Source organism: Hermetia illucens, chromosome 3 (genome assembly GCF_905115235.1).
Source record: "Hermetia illucens chromosome 3, iHerIll2.2.curated.20191125, whole genome shotgun sequence".
Classification (NCBI taxonomy): Eukaryota; Metazoa; Arthropoda; class Insecta; order Diptera; family Stratiomyidae; genus Hermetia; species Hermetia illucens.
The window spans coordinates 80,934,213-80,954,317 of NC_051851.1; the positions used below are offsets into that span (position 1 = coordinate 80,934,213).

General features: G+C 40.0%; 1 protein-coding gene across 2 annotated transcripts in view; it reads right to left on the minus strand.

Moving 5' to 3' along the window:
* LOC119651575 (sodium-coupled monocarboxylate transporter 1) overlaps positions 1-20,105 on the minus strand; it is a 301,298-nt gene that overhangs the window by 206,828 nt on the left and 74,365 nt on the right. For both annotated transcript variants that reach the window (XM_038055213.1, XM_038055211.1), the window contains exon 2: positions 11,048-11,069. The gene's annotated coding sequence lies outside the window, so the exon portion shown is untranslated. The remainder of the gene's footprint in view (positions 1-11,047; positions 11,070-20,105) is intronic.

Below are 20,105 nucleotides of genomic sequence, written 5' to 3' on the forward strand. Positions count from 1 at the left end.
ATGCCTCATTTTAGAATAAACGTACGGAGGGTTTCTAGCAATTTTCCAAGAATACTGTAATGTACTATTATTAACTTTATTTGAGCAGATGTCGGTATGGATGGCACTTCGAGGCCTGGACACTGCGTGCAAGCAGCTTCATGATTCTTTTCCGATTTTTCGAATTCTACTACTTCTACTTTCTGAGAATGGGCCCCTGAAGAAATGATCACATTATAGCACACATACTTCCCGTTTTTCTAAGAAATGTCAAAAATTAATATCATTTGAAATCCCACTTGGCTATATTCGTTGAAAAAAATCTACAACCAACTTTCTCTTGTATAGGGATTTCTTTTGAAATCACCGTAGAAATATGTAACTCACTGCATCCACTGTCCACAGTTCCAATCTTTCCAAAGACCTTTTGAAACACAGATGGGTCATCTATACTAAGTTTATGCCAATCGCTGAAACAGAGGGTGGTCTCGCAGATATGGAATTCGTATTCCGAAAGGCGTCAATGCGACCAATACGATGGCGAATATTGCATTGCATATTATGCTGTTATTAGCTTTTCTTGAGCAGGTATCAGACTGAGATGAATTTTAAGGCCTAGATTTTGTATAGGTGCACTATTGTGACTTTTTTAGATTGGAAAGGTTCTGCGAATGAGACCTGTCACATTTTTCGGGGCATACATTTTAAGATTTCACTCCTATATGTTTTACTCCATATCAGAAATTAGACCAGTTTCGAAAAGTATTCAGTTGATACCACACATAATCACATTACGTAGACAAATTTTTATACCCTCTTTTCACATGTACGGAAAGCCCCCCTTAAACTCAACACAAAATGGCGTTGCTGTATATAAAGGGGCTCACAGACCACACTTTATCACCAAATTTCATGTCAATAACCTCAGCAGTTACCAAATAAATCGAGTGTGACAGACAGAGAGGCAGAGAGACAGAGAGATAGACAGACACACAAAACTTTGAAATAGACGGACAGATGGAGGACGAACCGAGTTCGGTGGCGTTCTATGTAAAATAAATGTTAAAAATGTTCATCGAAATAGTAGGTGGTATTAATCTGGCAGACAAGCCTTATGCCCAATGGACAACCAAGGCAAAGCATGATTGTGAAATATCAGAAATTGGAGCTGAGGTTATTGAAAAAAAAAAAAAAAATGACGGATCTTAAAACCGGTTGAAAGAAGATTTTAAAATCCAGTATCGAACGAATGTAGATGCATACCATAGATACATTTTCAATTCTTGGTTCTGATCAATGAACTATGAATTACAAAAGGGAATATCTATTTTATTTTCTTTCGTTCGAAAAGCGAAATTCACATACACAACTGAAGGGTAATATTTTTATTTAAAGTTTAAAGTAACGAAAATAACGAGTAAAAGTAGTAATCTATTTACAGGTAAACCGAACAGATAATTTTAAGTGCATACAAACTTATGACAAATGTCTAACCTAATCTAATTGAATAATCATTACTGAATTCAGTGAAGTCTTTCATCCCTCGACAGTGTTATATCATGTATATTCTCTTCTAATGGCAACCAAAAAAGGAAACTTCAGGATATTGTAATATTATTGAAAATTAACTCCAAAAGATAACACCACTAAAACGTATCCATCGAATGGGTAGAATATTAACGATTCTAACCAGATTTCAGCCGGCTCTCATGATTACGAATAGATTAATTTAATGGACCCATGATCCAATCGGCAGGGGATTGTTTTTTAAATATCGAGTGGTCATGTGAGTCGGCATCTACCATGGAGCTTCAAGTGATAATTTTATTCCTTAATTCGACTGGAATTCCACTGAAATGCGCAGTTTCACGTGTCGCATCTTTGTCATTCGGAGACCATCTTACAATAATATAAACATGTATAAAGATGAGTTCTTGGAAGGTCGTTTCCGATCATGGCTATACAAAACAAGAATATTGGGAAAAAATGCAGATAAATTGTTTATAAAGTACGGAGTGATGAATATTTGTTGTCCAGAATGTTTTTGAATCTTCTCGTAGATGATTACATCATGCTTAATGGATTTTTGTTTTACAGGGTTGTGTGATCATGTGACTCTGGTTTAGATATAAACATTGCTGATATTTAATCAGTTATGCATTTTGTTATAACAATCTGTATTGAAGGTCGTTATGGGCGCTAGATTGTAAACACCCCAAGCTGCTTAAACATATGTATATAAGGTCATGAGAGTAAGAAAAATACGTTCAAATAACCAATATCTTTCTAGAAATCTATTCCAGCATAACTGAGCAACCGATTCACTGAACAACAACAATCCATTGCCTCATTCCACCATAAAATCAGCGGATTCTTTAATTCGACACCTATATATGTGTATATAACATGTATGCAGTTTGAATAACTTAACCTTGGAACTCACCACCAAAGTATATCTAAAGACAGTATTCACCCTCAATAGTCCTGGACTTGCGAATGTTTTGGGTTAGTTTATCCGTATACACTATAGGCTCTAACATCTAGCAGCATTTACATGTGGCTTAGTGTCTATGATGTGTACGAATGAGCTTTCCCAATACATTCCCAAGTCTGGGACCACTGAGTATGCCTGGTGTATCCTATTTATGTTATACATAAGCGTAATCCGGATGTTCGTCATGTTCGCCAAAAGTGCCAAAGTTATATTTTCCGTCGCGAGATCTACCCTTATATCTATCAACATGAGGTCAAACATTTCAGGATCGTGAACCTATGAAAGATAGCATATTCTGGCTTGCTGGTTTACCAATAGAGATAACATGAGTCTCTCAACTTTGCTCCCGGCAAGGTTTCACATGCATATTTAATTCCCAACGGCGCCGGGGTTTTTCGAGAGCACGGAATAGAGGCTAGCAAAATGAAATATATATGTTGGTCTACGTCTTCATGAATTATGCAAAAGAATACTAATTAGTCCGTTTATTCGAGAAATTGTAAGAAGAAAACCCACACTACCAAGTCGTGCGACACGACGTCAAATTCATCCTCAACTCCCCGTGGAATGGAAAACTGAAATTTATTTGCCCTCAATTTTTGCATAATCACTCAGGGTCTGTTTTCTCAGACCATTTTCGAAGTGAACCGCCTGAGATGGAACGATGGCGTAGGCCAGGATGCCAGACAGCTTTTAGGAATATGTAATTCGTGGACCTCGGGGATGTCTGGAGTTCCTTATAAAGCCAGGCCCAGACCGGATACCGATTGTTGTGCCGCTGATGATGAATCTGTCTGTGATTGTGTCATTTGAGAGAAATAAGGAGAACGCCTACGCTAAGAACTGTAGTTATTTTGAATGACCTCACATGACAAACTACAGAGGACACTTGGTATCTACACAAATTAAGTAAAAATTGCACCCGAAAAGAGAATTTTAACGCAATGCGATAATTATCACTCACAGAGGAGCATACATGATTGAAGGCTCCAGAGATATAGTCTGGCAAGGCGTGGGTTATTGGCATTCGATCATTAAATTCAAGCGAATACAAGCGTCTCTCATGCTAAGCTAGACTGATCTCTCCCAAGGAAATACACTTTTAGTAGTGTTATTGCGTCCGCTCAGGCAATTTTCCGGACTTTAATTACTTTATGTTGCTGATATAATCGCCATAGAGCCTACAGTCTATAACACTTCTTTACCAGAAGCTTGCAAACTTCTTCCACGACCCCACGTAGCAAAGGGCGACCCAAACCTCGGACATCCTGGCCCAGTGTGTTCCATTACATGGTATAACTTACAACAGAGTTTTCATTTTCATTTATAACCTATCCACTGATACTTACACCGTACTCTTATCAACATGTTTATATTTGTCTGGTACGTATGCCGACCGAGTTCATCATTGGTTATTGTCTTAGGTCAGAACACCCTAATGACACGATGGATCTTATATGCTAGTACTTCAACTCACTTTTCCCTGCGGAACGCCCCTAAAATGATGAATAAATTCGTTCAATGCCACTAACATCAATACAAAAATATTCATTCCACATTTACGCGGCATGAGAAGAGTGTGCCAAAAAATCTATAGTTTTGGGCAAGAACAGTTACTTATCCATAGAAAACCTTCACAGCACGACCTCACCGCCTGAACAGTGTTGAAGGACTTTTTCGAATTGTCATCACCAACGCAACTCGCACATTTAGTACAATTCTACGTCTCGTATCTTAATTGATTCCTAATGTGGGAAGGATCAGATCCAAGTTACATCGTACACACCTACTACTCGCTGTCTTAAAGGTATTTGGAAAACCACTAATTTAAAAAATTAAGGGGGTCATCTCGTGTGAAGGCAGTTTTTTTTGGCTTTCTTTAGAATTTTTTTGTGAAGAACTGGATAAAGATATAAATACGAATTTTTCACCATAGATTTATTAATATCTTGAGCGTGCAAGTAATTTCCAGCCCGATCGCATAGTTCGTGATTGAAATACAGAGCAATTTATACACCCATCTCCAAAAAAAGGTGTTTTTCTGCTGCCACGCTATAGGGGGCTGTGGCTTAACGAAAAAACGGCATTTTAATGTACATACTTAACTACAGTCCGCAAACTAGGATTATTAAAAAATATTAAATTTAATTTTAGCAACATAGTATTTTCTCTGGGATAAGGAGGGAGTACACACTATGACACGAAGATCTGAGTTTTTTGTAACGAGGGGAGAGGAGGGGGCTGAAAAGCGTAATTGTAAATCAGTGATCTATTCTCAAAAAGCGAATAGTCAGATCTGAGAAGATTCATTAAACCGCCTCTCTATGATGCTATGACGTTATCAGCGGAAAATAATCCGGGAGTGACTAATTGGAGTGCACTCAGGAAAACACACTATCTAAGAGTATTCTACTTTGTTGCATTCATTCCAATTCATTCCTATAGATGTCCTAATAACTTCCAACAGAAGTTCAACCATTCCAGTATGTTTAAACCAGCCGTGACAGATTTCTCTTACAGTCACCGTCATGAACGTATGTTTGATTATGGTTCGATCGCAATTTTCTAGAACTCTTAGTAGCTAGAAACGAACACCAAATTGTATACTTTCACATCATCCCTGCATTGTCTAGCACCCAATAAAGTAACACATATCTTTCGATTACATACTAGTGTATACACACTTGCGCAATTGTACAAAATTTTCCGTTGTTTTCTTGTTGAAATCTTCAGTCAATCTACTTGCATTGAGTGCATCTTTTATCACGTGCCCCAACAGGTTTAACATATAATTAATTGTAATCAACTAAGCAATTTTTTTCCGTGGAATTCTTGTGTAGATAAATTGAATTAAACTCAAAATACTTATTGTGAAGTTGAAAAAAATATAGAGTAGTAGACGGAGAATGTAAGAATCATGGAATGAATTTTAATTCACTTTTTCAGTCATTGATATCTGCAACAGCTTTCCGTATCTGGTATATTTTAGTTATGAATATTTTATAATTAACAATATATTTACAAGAGCAGAGTGACAAGGAATTGTTGATACACATACCCATCTAGTATTAAAGAATTGCAACCGTAAAAACCTTCATCGTCCAACGGAAAACAAAGAAGCTGGTTATTTCGAGCGTATTCGAGCAGCCCTTGAAATAATTGTTACGCTAAGTTGATTGGGGTTTATATTTCTAATTAATACACACCAGTATCCTGGCCACCATTTTCAATACTGATCACTGCAAAAATATACTGTTTAGGCGAATATTTTGAAATACCGCTAAATAAATTGATTTTATTCATTTAGGGAGTCATCCCGTGTGTCCGATCCGCGGAATCGAATGTTTTGTTTGCATCAATTGTATCTAGATATAGTGTTATAAATTTTATAGGCAAAGTGATTTTTTGGTATTCGGAGTCCTTCATACCATACATACATACATACCAGATTTATGTCGATTGCGTAATAGAGCGCGTATTTATCGGTCTGACGGAATGGCGTTCGAATGACTTCACTAAAAGGGCAAGAATTAAAGCCAAGGCTGTACATATGTTTTTTGAAAAAAACATAAGGTTTATGGGCTAGGTATTGCAGATTAATGATCAGATAAGATTTTATGACTAAACATCACATTTTACTTTTTATGATAAATGCGTTTTTCTCGAAACTGCATGTTGAAAATCGGCTGCCACCATAGCTCCAAATCTATACAACGAAATTCTACGAAAGTCTACAAATTAGGATAATTACGATTCATTCGGTAGTTTTTTTTTATTCATTAAATAAGCCTTAAAAAACACCAAAATTCACAAAAAAAGTTTAACAGGCCGCCAAAAATTTAGCTTTTCATGTTTTTTAATAATCCTAGTTTGTGGACTGTAGTTAAGTCTGCACGTTAAAATGCCGTTTACATTTTTTCGTGAACATGATCGCGGCGCCCTCTAGTGTGGCAGTAGAAAAACACCTTTTCTTGGAGGTGGGTGTATAAATTGCTCGGTATTTTAATAATGAACTACATACTTTAACTATGAACTATGGGCTGAACAAATTACTACGTATGCTCAAGATACAATATTAGTAAATATATGGTGAAAATTTCGTATTTGTGTCTATACCCAGTTCTTCACAAACAAATTCTAAAAAAAGCGAAAGCCATCACACGGGCTGACCCCCTTAATGGAAATGCAAAGTTGTTTTTGCAGATGAATTGAAACCATCGCTTGCGCTCGTTCAATGTGTAACTCCGTAAAAATGTTAATACCTTTGGCATAGATGGTGTCGGGCCCGTTGTTTACTACTTAAATCTGTTGGAAGTAAGTGTCCATCCGAGCCCAGATTAATGCTGACTGCATCGACCAAGTACTCTTTCATGTCCTGAGAACCGGTCATAGAATATTAACTACTAGATTCCGGTCCAGAATGAGTAACATCCCGATAGTGCTTTATTGCATATCAACCGAGTCTTCCAATGCGGAGGAGGTTTTCTATGAGCAACTCATTGCAGACCAGCAGAAACTTGTGAAGGTGAGTTTTGATAATTCTTAACTAGATATGTGATGGGAAAGCACGATCTTCATCAACATAATCAACGGCACCACTACCGGTAGCCGGTCTAGGCCTGCCTTAATAAGGAACTCCAGACATCGCGGTTTGGAGCCGAGGTCCACCAATTCGATATCCCTAAAAGGTGACGTCCTGACCTACGTCATCGTTCCATCTCAGGCAGAGTCTGCTTCGTCTTGTTTTTTTACCGTAGATATTGTCCTTATAGGCTTCACAGGCTAAATCATCCTCATCCATACGGATTAAATGACCCAGCCACCGCTACCGATTGAGCTGGTTTTTATCCACAACCTGTCGATCAAGGTATTGGTTATAGATTTCGTCGTTATATGGGCTATGGAAGCGATATCTTGTGAACAGTAATTACAACAGTGAGAAGTGCGTGGCTTTCTGTAGCTTCCACCGGCTCGTCGATGGTGGAACAGTCGCCAAGCACACATCCTACCATAAGGTCAGTTGGCTTTTGGATTTGCGAGATAATGGAGGCGCTGACATCGTTCAAGAGCGAGACCATCACATCTACTTGCATGGCGAAAAACCTCGAGTCTCTAAGCCGAATATTCCCAGCTTTTGGGGCTTAACTGCCTTACAACATCCAATCGACCAGATTACAGACACTCTAAACAGCCCACCCGAGAATATCAGTGACAATTGTCTTACATTGCCACTGCGAGGAGGAGCGAAGGCAATGAGCTTGAGTTCAGATATCGCAACAAATATTTTGTCTTTGAAATTTTGAGTGCAACGTAGAGTGTGGGTCAACGACGAGCAGTTTAAGAGATGGAGGGAATATTTTACTACGATCATCATCCTTATAACATCTGGTGAAATTCCGCCTCTTCAGGATGAAATGGCTGGATATGAACTACTATTTCAAATAAAAGTGAAGCCATCTCGTGCAAGCAGTCAAGCGTGTCGAAGTCACTAGGGGGTGTTTGAAGAAAGCTGTTATGCTCCATAGATCTCATTTCTTCCATGCAAGGCAGTATGAGCAACATCACTAATAACAACGAGAAATAGTATCTGTAATATGATGTTTTCCAAGATAACTTTAGCTATTATTTTTGCAACATCAGGGAGTGGCACCTATTCCTCGTTGTTATTAGCGATGTTTCTCATACTGGATGCTCTAGAAGATATGAGTTCAACGGACAATAACAGCTTTGTTCAAACACCTCGACTATCTCCAAGGCAACTATTTGCTTTCTCATCGAGTTATGGGTCTTGGTAAAATGTATTTAGAGAACGAAGCTAGAAACTCAACATGAACACCTTCAAAACCATCATTCTCAGTTTGACGGGTCATTGACGGCACTTGATAGGCATTGATGGGCAGAACATCAGAGGCATCGATCAATTCATATTACTTGCAAGCATCACTTCTGTTAATATTAACACTGAACTCGATGATCCTACTTATTAGCAAAATAAAAAAAAATTCGGAGTTTTTCTGCGTCAATGTTCCCTTTGTGGTACTGAAGATGCAGTGGATAGGCCACACATTGAGAAAGGGGTAGAAGCGGATGCAATACCACGCAATGAAATCAACTATTCAATTATAGAATAGGTAGTGAGTGAATCAACCTAGAGGTGCATAGGTGTGAACACCGAAAGTGAACTGGAAGCACATTTGGTGATTTGGCCATCTTTGCGGCGTGCAGGTATGGTTGAGGCGTTTCGCCGTCATTTAAGGAATAATGAAAGCCATAATTTGTCCTGAATCCAAGAAAGGGTATATATCATATATGAACCATTATATATGCATAAACTGAAATTTCAATTCATAATATGTTATATTCAAGCGAGCCATGACCTACAAAATCTGACTCTGGAAGCATGTCCCAGGTATGATATCAACATCATATTTCAACAGTAAACGAGGTACGGAGCCCGAAGTACGGAGATAAAAGCACAAGTGATAACTAAGTTTTATTTAATTTGCAGTATCGCACGGCTGCTCGAAGTACCCGGTCTGCGAGCAAAGCGGTCCAGAAACATATATGGGCCTCTCCAGGCGGCATCATTTTTAATAAAATTAACTACGTATTGGTTGAACCCCGTTCCCTCCTGATAACCATGTGGAACAAAACCCCCGCCAACACCTATAAGAGGGACATGATTGTCACAATAAAAGTAGCTAATCCGATTTCCGAACGTGCGGACATGTTGGAGTGTTGTGTTGAGCACTTCAATGAACTGCTCAACAATGAAAATATCGTCAATTGAAGAAGATGAACAAATGCTGCCACCACACATGCAGCAATTGTAGAGGTATCATGTAACTGAGTACCAGTGCGAAGATATTCTTCTACAACATTATTGGTCAATACCAAAGAAGCTTCACTCCTCGCAAATCAGCAAAAGGTTTTCTCTTTGTGCAAGCTATGAAAAAACTGTTGGAATATGGCCATCAGTTGTAGTATTTTTTTATCGATTTCACAACCGCCTAATATAAAATAGCCAAAGTAAAACTGTACACTGCCATGGGAGAATTCGATAGCACGAAGAAATTTATAAGACTGACTAGGCTAATTCTGACGAATGTGCGAAGCCAGAGAAAAGTAACAAGATCACTCTTGAGACCATTCAACATCAACAGTGGTCTGAGAAAAAGAGATGCCCTATCGTGCTTCGTTTTTAACCTGGCCCTGGAAAAAAGTGATCCGTGATACTAATGCAATTGCGAAAGGCACCATTCTCTCCAAGTCCCCCCAATTACTGGTCTATATTGACGATATCGACATTATGGAAAAGACAACCCATCTACCCATCTAGACATCTACCTACATCCGCACATTAATGATGGTAAGACGAAGTACATGATGGCAATGTCAATACCAAAAGCCAAAGTGCCAACCGAACTCGAAATATCTCACTTTAACGTCAAAGCTGTTGCTATGATCTTACCTGCTTTCTTAGCAAGAAAAATTGGGAACTCTTAGCCACGCTCCTTAGAAGGATCCTCTGAAGAATTGTTGGCCCCGATGGTCAGGACGCCAGGTCTCTTCTAGGGATATCAAATTCGTAGGTCTCGGGGCAAAACCGGAATGCCCGAAGTTCCTTACTAAGGTAGGCCTAGGCGGGGCACCGGTTGTTGCACCGTTGGTGATTATGTGTATACCTTACAGGGATTTGTAGGTTCGACATTAAAACCTTCAATAAATTCCTGCGTATCAACAAATCCGACACTCACTACCACGCTGACAACCCTTGGACAATGCAAGAGTTGAGCAGTCTTTCTGGATGGGGGCGATGCAGCAGGTTGACAATTACATTACAGTATAATATTGTCCTAAGACTCGCAGTTGAGCCTCGGGTTGGATCGGAAATGTAAAGACGACTAAAACAATGGAAAAGAGACCTGGAATGTATGCTTTTTATTCAGAGCTATCACACATCAGCATTTATTGAATAGGTTGAAAGTACAAAACAGATGTCTTAGCGGTCCAGAAAATGAAATTGTTAGGCAGTGGGATACTTGGCTCTCGAAAACACGCTACTACTAAAAGCGGAAAAGTACCTTAATAGGAAGGCACCTGTCACTGAAACGGCGCCTATAATTGAGTTTCTTTAGTTCCTTCGCTAGAAACACTTAAGATACAGATTAGTGGTGAATTCGGTGCGATAGACAGGTTTACTGATAGAGATAGGTAGACATTGAATCGATGTTATTTTTGTTTAGCATAAAAATAGACAAACATTATCTGCCCTAATTGCGTCTTTCTGATTAAAGTGATATGACTTAAATGTATCAGTGAGGGTGTTCAATATTTATCGGTAATCTTGCGCATCTGATGAGCTTGACCGAATTTGAACTAATCGATGCAAAATCCATTGACACCGGTTATGCCAATTTGTACGACATAAAAAGTCTATGAGAATGCTTACTTTCTACGAAGCCCAGCTTTTGTTATTTGGTGGTAGTTTACATTACAAAGGAGGATTATCTACAGAGGTGTATACAAACATATACATATGTATTTATTACATGAATATTTAAAGCAACTTACTTGAAATCCACGTAACAGTAACCTGAAAAAAAAAAGAAATTTTAACACATCAACACATTAACATTATTGGAAAAATTCGAATATAAAAGTTAGCATTAACTTCTTTGTTTTAGGGAAAAAAAGTAAAATCAATTATTTGTCTCAATAGAAATTCAGATTAAATTCGAAACTTGGATTAAATTCCAACCCACATTTTTTGTTATGTGAAATACATGGTTGTCAAATATCAACGAATGGGGCATACCACTTCTACCAAGCCTATGTGTCATCGTCCACGGTTTGTTAAAAGGTGGTTCAGCCGGGATTTCTGGAGTGACGCACTTGTCGGTCACCTTGGAATAGTGTATTACATTGGCAGCAATGCATTTATTGCCTTTTTTAATCTCTGACTATTTCTGCCCTCTCTTTAACACGTCCATGGGTTCGAAGTTCTTCAATAGTAGTATGAGTATCTCTCGCAGGTTTTCTACGGACGGTACAATTCCACATCGATCGCGGATGTGAAGCCCGTGGTGTTTTACGTAGGCACCTGTCGTGAGACTTAATCCTACGGTCCTCTTCAGACACGGATTGATTTTGTGACCACAATCAGAGCCCCGCTGAGACAAGCAACAACGATACCAGTCTATACCAAGTGCATGGCTTAGCATTCATACTGGTGGATGCAAGAATTACCTAAATCTCTACCGAACTATGAAGTACGGCACCCGTGTTGATACGCAACACCACGTCGAGGCCCGAAGGTCTCTTCTCGCTTGAGCGTAACCACAACCACCATGAAACTCCCACTAGGGGGGCCAACCGCAAATAACCGAGCTGTCCTCACATACAACAGGAGTTCACCCGAAGTATGTGAGTCCAGGGGCTTTCCCGGTTCCCATGGTACCAGTATACCCCTGGTAAGGTTTCGTGACCAATTTGCCACTTCAGATGAGTCCCCGTGAAGACTCGGGCCTGATCGCCCTGATTAGGCCTTTGGAGCATTCGCCTACTGAATCACGGCCGGCAAACCAAAGTGAGTACAGCGTCTCCCGGTGCCACCGCTATGGAGGTTCTCCTCGGCCACTTGGTTTTGGTTTAGCCGATAGGGTTGCCGCCCCATCTTCCTCGCCGCCAACTCTGAGCACCAGATCGCGGATGTGATCAAAACATGTCACGCCACTAGTCCAACGCAACATTTTCGTCTCCATTACCGCAAGATGCCGTTCATTTTCTTTTATAGTCGGCCAACACTCAGAATCATAGAGGATACAAGTTGTGGAATGCCACTTTATCCAGGCTGCGCTAATATCTGAAGCAATTTCATAACGCATTTCTCCATTGGATGATAGCGTTGAACTGAGGTATTTAAATCGCTCAGTTCACTGCCGCTGTCAGTAATTGTGCCTGATTCTAAGTCTAAGACCGTGTTGCATGAGGCGATCATTCCATTTTTCCACAAGTTGTTCGAGATGATTTTTGCTATTAGACGCTAGGAAAACATCATCTGCAAACAGCAGTGTGTAGGGTGCTGGACATTGGATGTGCCATGTGACGTTCTCCATAATAAGAAGAAAGAGGAGTGGTAAGAGGGCGCTTCCTTGATGAACACCAACAGAGACAAGCAGCGGTTTTGATACACCCGCCAGCCTTCGAACTTTGGATCGCGGTAAAGCAATTGAACCGAGCGAACGAGTTCTTCTGGCACTAAGTGTTGCTATCGAGCTTACCAGATGAGTTTGTATGGCTCACTGCCAAATGTTTTCTTTAGATCCAGAAAAGAAATGTAAAGAGGAGGATGCTTCTCACGGTGTTTTTCCATGAGTATCTCCGCAGCGTGTATTGCGTCAGTAATTCCGCAGTTCTTGACAAATCCGGCTTGATTCATAGTTATTTCAAGGATTTCGCGAATACGGTTTTGAAGAATGTGTTCAAAAATGATCATGGTATGGGAAAGTAACCGGATCGGACGGTAATTTGAATATTCCGCTGGACTACCCTTCTTTTTCCATATTGGAACTGAAGTACTTTTTCGCCAGTCAGTTGGTGTTCTACCTTCCCGAATAACCCGATTAAAGAGTTCACTGAGCCACAGTGTTGGGCCCCAGCTATTCGCTTTCGACAGCTCAGATCCGATGTCGTCAGGTTCCGATTTCATTCGTTTTATTGCTTCCTCGACTCCAGTTGCGCTGGCCTGCTCCAAACGTCGGCAATGATAGTGGAAGTGGATAATGAGCAAATTTTTCAGTTGAAATCTGCTCGAAGTATGCTCGCCATCTATCTGTCGCGGCTGACGGTTGGTAAGCAAAGTACCGTTCTTGTCACTAACGATTTAACTTGAAATAAACAGTTGATGGTGCTAAGCTGCAGTGTCAACAAAAACCAACTGATTTCCTTAATGGATTGAAATAATAATAATAGACATTATTCCTTTCGTCGTGATTAATTTAACAGGATTAGTTAATCGCATTTAACTGCAACTGTTCATTATTGGTTACTAGCTACGCTTTTGTTTTCAGTTTTCGTACAAAATCAGCTTTTGGAAATTATCGATTCAATAATTAATCAGAATCAAATATTGAGGGCTAGGCTATTATCGTGATTGATGATTGCATGAATTAATCGCTAATACCGATTAGAAATCAGTTCGTGTTAATTGATTAATTGGGGTTCGTGATTGACTTAAAGTAATCACTAATAAATTAACTCAGACTAATCGTAAGCCAGTAAGGAGGACTCGTTTGAATTTGTGGGAATTCTTGATTCGCTCCTTAAAATTCGCATAGCAAATACACTGCCTAAATATGCAGATAAATTGCAAGTTTAAGGAATATTAACAACTCAGAACTTTTATCTTTTAATTCATTTCGCAGCCATAAATAAAATTGCTTTAAACATTAAGAACATCCTACGCGAGTATCATACATCAAGAATATTTTTTCTTCATATTTATGTCTCGTTTCCAGTGGAATCTTCATTTCAGATAAAAATGAACCTCATAAACATTACGATCATGTTTAAATTGGTATGAGCCGATTTAATAGTCATTCGCTCTTATCTTTGGGCGGTATTGCTGTATCTATATAAACGCAGAGTAAATTGTGGATACCTGTTTGCGGTTATTCAAGTCACCTATAAAACGCATGCACGTGCTACACGTGAATACGTAATGAGCCACCCCAATATACTATGCATGTGTTCTGGAGTGTAACGTCGTAACTTTTATATTTTGCAATGGGCAGCACCGACTTGACTGCTTCCTTTGCGCCTCTATATCAATGTGATAATCGATGCAAGATGACATGCCGACATACCGAAAGAATGTAAACTAAAAATAGATTGTTCTGAACACGCAAGAAACCATTTTACTTGCTCGAAATGGGTAAATGGCCTTAAATGAGAAGATGGTTCGATTATCCCCGATCAAGTTCCAAATGATTTGTCACGCAATCTTCAATCATGAATAATATGAGATGCTTCATAACGAAGAAACTTCGGTGCTAATAAAACAGGCCATGATATTTAGATATGAAGCATTTTGGTGATAATGAAAAATCCTAACAGATATTACTACAAATTCTTTCATTCAGGGCACATTTCACCATTGCAGGTGACGTATTCACAACTTATATCTAGGTGAACTTGTTCAGATTTGCTAAATCAATCAAATAATCCGGTCGACTGCCTTTGTGGTTTGTTCACCAATTCGCATTAGTTAACATTCATTGTCATGATGAATACGTTTATTAATGTAAGCAAATAAACCAAAATTTGATTCGAAAAAATAGTTATTATTGATTTTTCGTATCAAATGAAATTTTTGTTTTTTTTTTAAATAAATTATGGTAATGATGATCACATTGAAGAACACTATTCCACAGGAAAATATAATCCTGAAAATTCCACGTGAGGATATCTCGGTGTATAACACCGTCATAATTGAGAATTTCCAGGCTACCGGCAGGAGCAGTAGAGAGAAAAGTGGATATAAAATCAAGAAAAAGTAACAAAAGTTCAAAAGGGTCAACTGGGCTTCCTTTACTCTCAAACTGCTCCAGGTTCCATCGTCTAACCTCGCATCAGTACAACTGACAGCCTGTCCAGAATGTAGCAGTGTATACTTGTACGACGTGAATACGGCGTGAAGATAGTTTCTTGTTCTGGTGGAGATTGTCTTCCTTTTAGATTGGAAAAACAGTAAACTGAATAGTCTGAAATTCTTCAAATTAATTTAACTTAACTGAACATCAACTGGTTGCTGTTTACCCCTTGGTGGGGCATAGTGTGTCAACCACGAACTCCCAACAATCCCGTTCTCCTTCTCCACTTGTCCAACCCACTTGTCGTAACTTAGTCACAGTTATACTTCCAGTTAAGTTGGCTATAGTTATCCGTCTGAACTTGTGTTTACATATAATACAATTGGATACGAGTCGACTATCCCCCGATGATATTTTAAGTAAAGCAAAAATTGCACATAAACTATTTATCTGGTTCAACATTGTAATAAGGCGTAGGTTGTAATAAGGCGTTGGTGGAGTACCGATCGCACTGACCAAGGCTATTTTTTCCTAGAATTGATTGTACAATGATGAAATGAAATCTTCATAAAAAAAACACGAACCTAAGCTCAAACTCAACAATAGCATCTGAGCAATTTCTGCTTTGGAAATCTAATAGGTTTTTTTCTATAATTGTTTAGTTTCTAAATAGGCAACCAATATGCAGCGAAATACATGGTCAACATTAGCACATCAAAGATCACACTAGAACTTACATTCGTGGGAACGGCAATCAGATGCTTCCCCTATAGTAATAAATAAGCTTCTGATGGGAGAGGATTTGCTGATTTCTGATGCAGACGATGCAGTGTCAAACTATAGAAATCAAATAAAAAATACTAACTGCTTTCTGTTCTGAGTGTGGAATTCGGGCAGTCGTAAAATTAGAACAAGCGAAAGCATAAGGATCATTCTGAACTTCTTGTAATTCGCTGGAACCAACTGAACCCGTAAACGATTGAGCAAGCATCATTAATGATACAGCGAAGCGGGTGGAACGGCTGTTTCCTGACAACTTCCAACAATGCCTTTTTCTTTCAACCACCTTAAAGTAGCGCTGGTGTTAAATGACACTTGGCAATCAGAAGGCAGGCCCCTTTGGAAAGACTGGCAACAGACCTAAGTCTTCAACAACGAAACCGGGGAAACCGGAGCTGCGCAGATCAACCCACAAGAGAGGAACGTTCTGAAGAAACCAAAATCCGAACCCAAGATGGAGGAAACCACAAGTAGATCAGAAGTGGAGGTGGGAGCCAGGAGGCCAGCCGTTAGCTATGCTAGAACTGTGGGACTAGTCGTAGTTCCAGAGCAAATAAGCGCAAGGAACAGGAAATCATTTAAGACCCCATCGTCATGCAGATGTGCAAGCGATTGAGTAAGGAGTTCATGTTCGCCGACATACATTTCCAACCAAGTCTTACACTGGTGGCCTACGCAAAGGGATACAAGGAGGACTGGTTTAAGACCACAGCTCTTAAATTACCAACCTGAAATTCAACAGAACTTTCGACATACGCTGGGAATGATATACTTGGGTAAAAAGTCTACTTTTCCAAAGCCGCATCAAATTAGACGGAGGGGCTTCTGCGCTTCTTATTAACCCAGAATATATGAAGATATCCACACGCGATTGTGAAGACTTTTTTGAAGCAAAGTAGAATGGGGAGAAGTGAACAGGAAAGTAGTCCTATTTGTCACAGAAGAGAGGAAGCTGGACAATCTAGACTTAGATCTTTTATAGTTCAACGCGGATATCAAAACGCATCTGCAATAATTGCAGGAATGACTTTTACTGGAATAGAGCTAACTCCGCAATGTTATTTACATAACATGCTGGTTTCAAGCGCAGATAAAAGAGAAGAGGGTGAGGCAACATATTTTGTATTATCCTTAGCGAAACAAAAATAAAATACTGAGATCAGGGAATTAGCTAAATAAAGTGTAGTTAGAGCTACTCCACTCATGGAACTCAGTACAACAACCAGAGAGTTACAAAAACTTCAAAGAGTGGCTGGCTGTGTATTAGTCGGGCAATGAGATCATGCCTAACAGGCATTTGGAATGGACTCCTATCCATCTGGACATAAAGATGCAAATAAAAAGTGCGACCTTCAGAAGAATGTCCAGTGAGGCAAGAAGCTGCCTAAATCGAAGGAAGATTGATATTTTTTTAGGCGGAGTCCCGAATTACTCATACCAAAGGGTAACATGACGGCAAAGTTTCAATTCGATAAGAAGTTCGAAACACGTTGGTCCAAAACCTGGTAGGCTGACGGATTCTTTTCCGTGAAGGGAGCAGACACCGGGTTCATTAATAATAATAATTGTTCGCTTGAGAAACCAATTCGATCAGGGCTTTGATGTGTTTTAGAGCGCTTCAATACTGACCGTAACTGTCTACTGCAATGCACTGTAGGAGGCAATGACAATGATTTGACTTAGGGACTTATTCACTGCTGAGCCCACTGGTATCAGACATCCGGTCAGGATATAAGTCACCAGTTGGATTTGAACCACCACCTTCCGGGATTAGCATTGGCTAATTTGTAATTTTATAAGAGCACCAGCCGGGAAGCGAAGAAAGCGATCAGTGTTGCCCGACACCAACGCATATAAGATGTTGAACACTTCTGTTGTCTTAAAGACAAGGATGGTACTTTTCTGACCGATGGACCGCGGCGGACAGACTCACATAGGGGCATTTCATCGATCTAGCCGGCCAAAACTTTATTCCTTAGAAACTGCCCTTAATTGAAATAACTGTTATTTTCGGGTAGCCAACTCCTCTGTAGATTATTTCCAGGTATGATTTCTTTTCATCATTCAAATATTTGGGTTTCATAATTAGTGGAGGTTGGCTATTGCTACCGTGCAAATCACAACTTTGAACGACCTCTGCGTAGAAGCATTTTTAATTTGGTTTCCAAGAGTGTTACGCGAGGTTTTTGAGAAGAAAGTCATGGATTCCTAGAAAGCAGGTAAGTGTGCTGAATACTTAGATTTTTAAAATTTTCATTGGGGCAGTGTAGTTCTTATTCAACTTTTAAAGAGTGATGTTTTTATCCAAATTTTTTTTTAAAGGTGCTTTTGTTATAGTGCCGATTCTACTTTTTTTATTAGCAGTGTTGCTTTTATAGACACCAAAAGGATTGATCCCGCTTTTTGAACGTAATGTGATTTTAACTTATCAAGAAAATAACTGTTTAAAAATCGAAAACAATTACTCAATTATATAAAATCAAACGAGGATACAGTGAAAATAAAGAGAGATATCCGCGTCTTTAAATCGAAAATTCACAGAATAAAGATTCACAAAATAAAGAAGAAATATTTGTGAAAAAGCACAACTATAGTTAGGCGGAACGTTTAGCGTACCAAAAATTGCAACTCCCTCTGGAGGTCGACCACAGATAATGTTCAAGCGGCAGAATCAAGAGAAGAAAAATAGAACAACTACTACGTATTATTATTATTTCCGAGTTATCACAATCTCGGCAGATACCGGATTTTACCTAATACTAACTAGCATTTAGGCTCGGACGATCTTACCTACTGAAAAACTAAAAGGGGCACTGGTGGTGGTGGCCGGTGGTAGGTCAGTGGGAGAATCCGTCGAGTACTCCCCGCAACATCGAGCACGTATGCAGATTGGTGTACTTTTGGATGGTTTGAACCAGACTGTGCGAAAGTCCCAGGGCATCAAGGGAATCCGCCAGGGATTTAGGTACAATACCTGTAGCTGACAATATTATGGGAACTACAATCCCGAGCCAATGGCTCATAGTTCACCTTCTTCTCCACGTATTTCCGTTCAATGTTGCTATTATGGGGGATAGCAACATCAATAATATACGCGGAGCGACTCGTCTTGTCAACTAACAGTACGTCAGGCTTATTTTGTGCGGTATGACGATCAGTCAGAACTTGCCGGTCCCAATACATGCTGTAAGCAGAACTATCCAGTACTGCTTGCGGCTCATATCGGTAAACCGGACATGTTCCCGTGATCAGCCCATGCTTATATGCAAGGTTTTGATGGATAACCTTACATACAGCATTATGCCTGGTGATGTATTGCACCGGTGCCATAACAGTACAGCCAGAAATGAGATGGTCCAACGTCTCTAACGCCGAACCACACATTCTGCACTGGTCGTTCTCCACCCGTTGTTTCATGATGAGCTTTTTATAAGCTCGGGTGGCGACCACGCCATCCTGAATGGCACACATAAACCCCTCCGTCTCAGCAAAGAGCTCCCCAGCACACAGCCATCTTTCGACAGATGCAAATCGACAAATGGCTGCCAAAGACAATTCACGTGTTTACCGTGCATTGCCTTCGATTTAAATTCCTCGATCCGCTCTTGGTCCGACTTCACCCCACTCAGAGGATTGAAGGATCGATCCTTCAAGTTAAGTGGAGTCAGTCCACAGTCTGCCTTACAGACAGCCGCATGCAAGGGACTCGCCTGCTCCTTGCTGTAAAAATAAGCGCGCAGCGAGTCGACTTGGCGATGGTGTTGTGCCGCCACGTCAACCACGCCTCTACCTCCGATGTCACGAGGCAGGTTCATCCGCTCCACGGCAGACTTAGGGTGATGCATTCGGAATTTGGACATAGTTGTCCGTATCCGCCGCTGGACGTTTTCCAGATCGGTCTTCGTCCACGGCAATATTCCGAATGTATAAGCCAGTGAAGGGATGGCGAATACATTCAACGCGCTTATTTGATTCTTCCCCGAGAGATGCGATTTCAGCACTAGCTTTACACGTCGCAGGAATTCGGACAGCAGAGCTTCTTTCAGATCACCAACTCGAGCATGGGTTCCTTGCAGAATTCCTAGGTACTTGTAGAAGTCTGCCTCGGTCATAGCTTCGATGTGGAGGTCACCAATGCTATGTCCGGCATGTGGCTCGTGATGACCTTTGCGGATGGCTTGGATTCGACACTTGTCTAATCCAAACTCCATCTGAATATCACGGCTGAACATGTCTATTATTCGCAACAGACTTCTAAG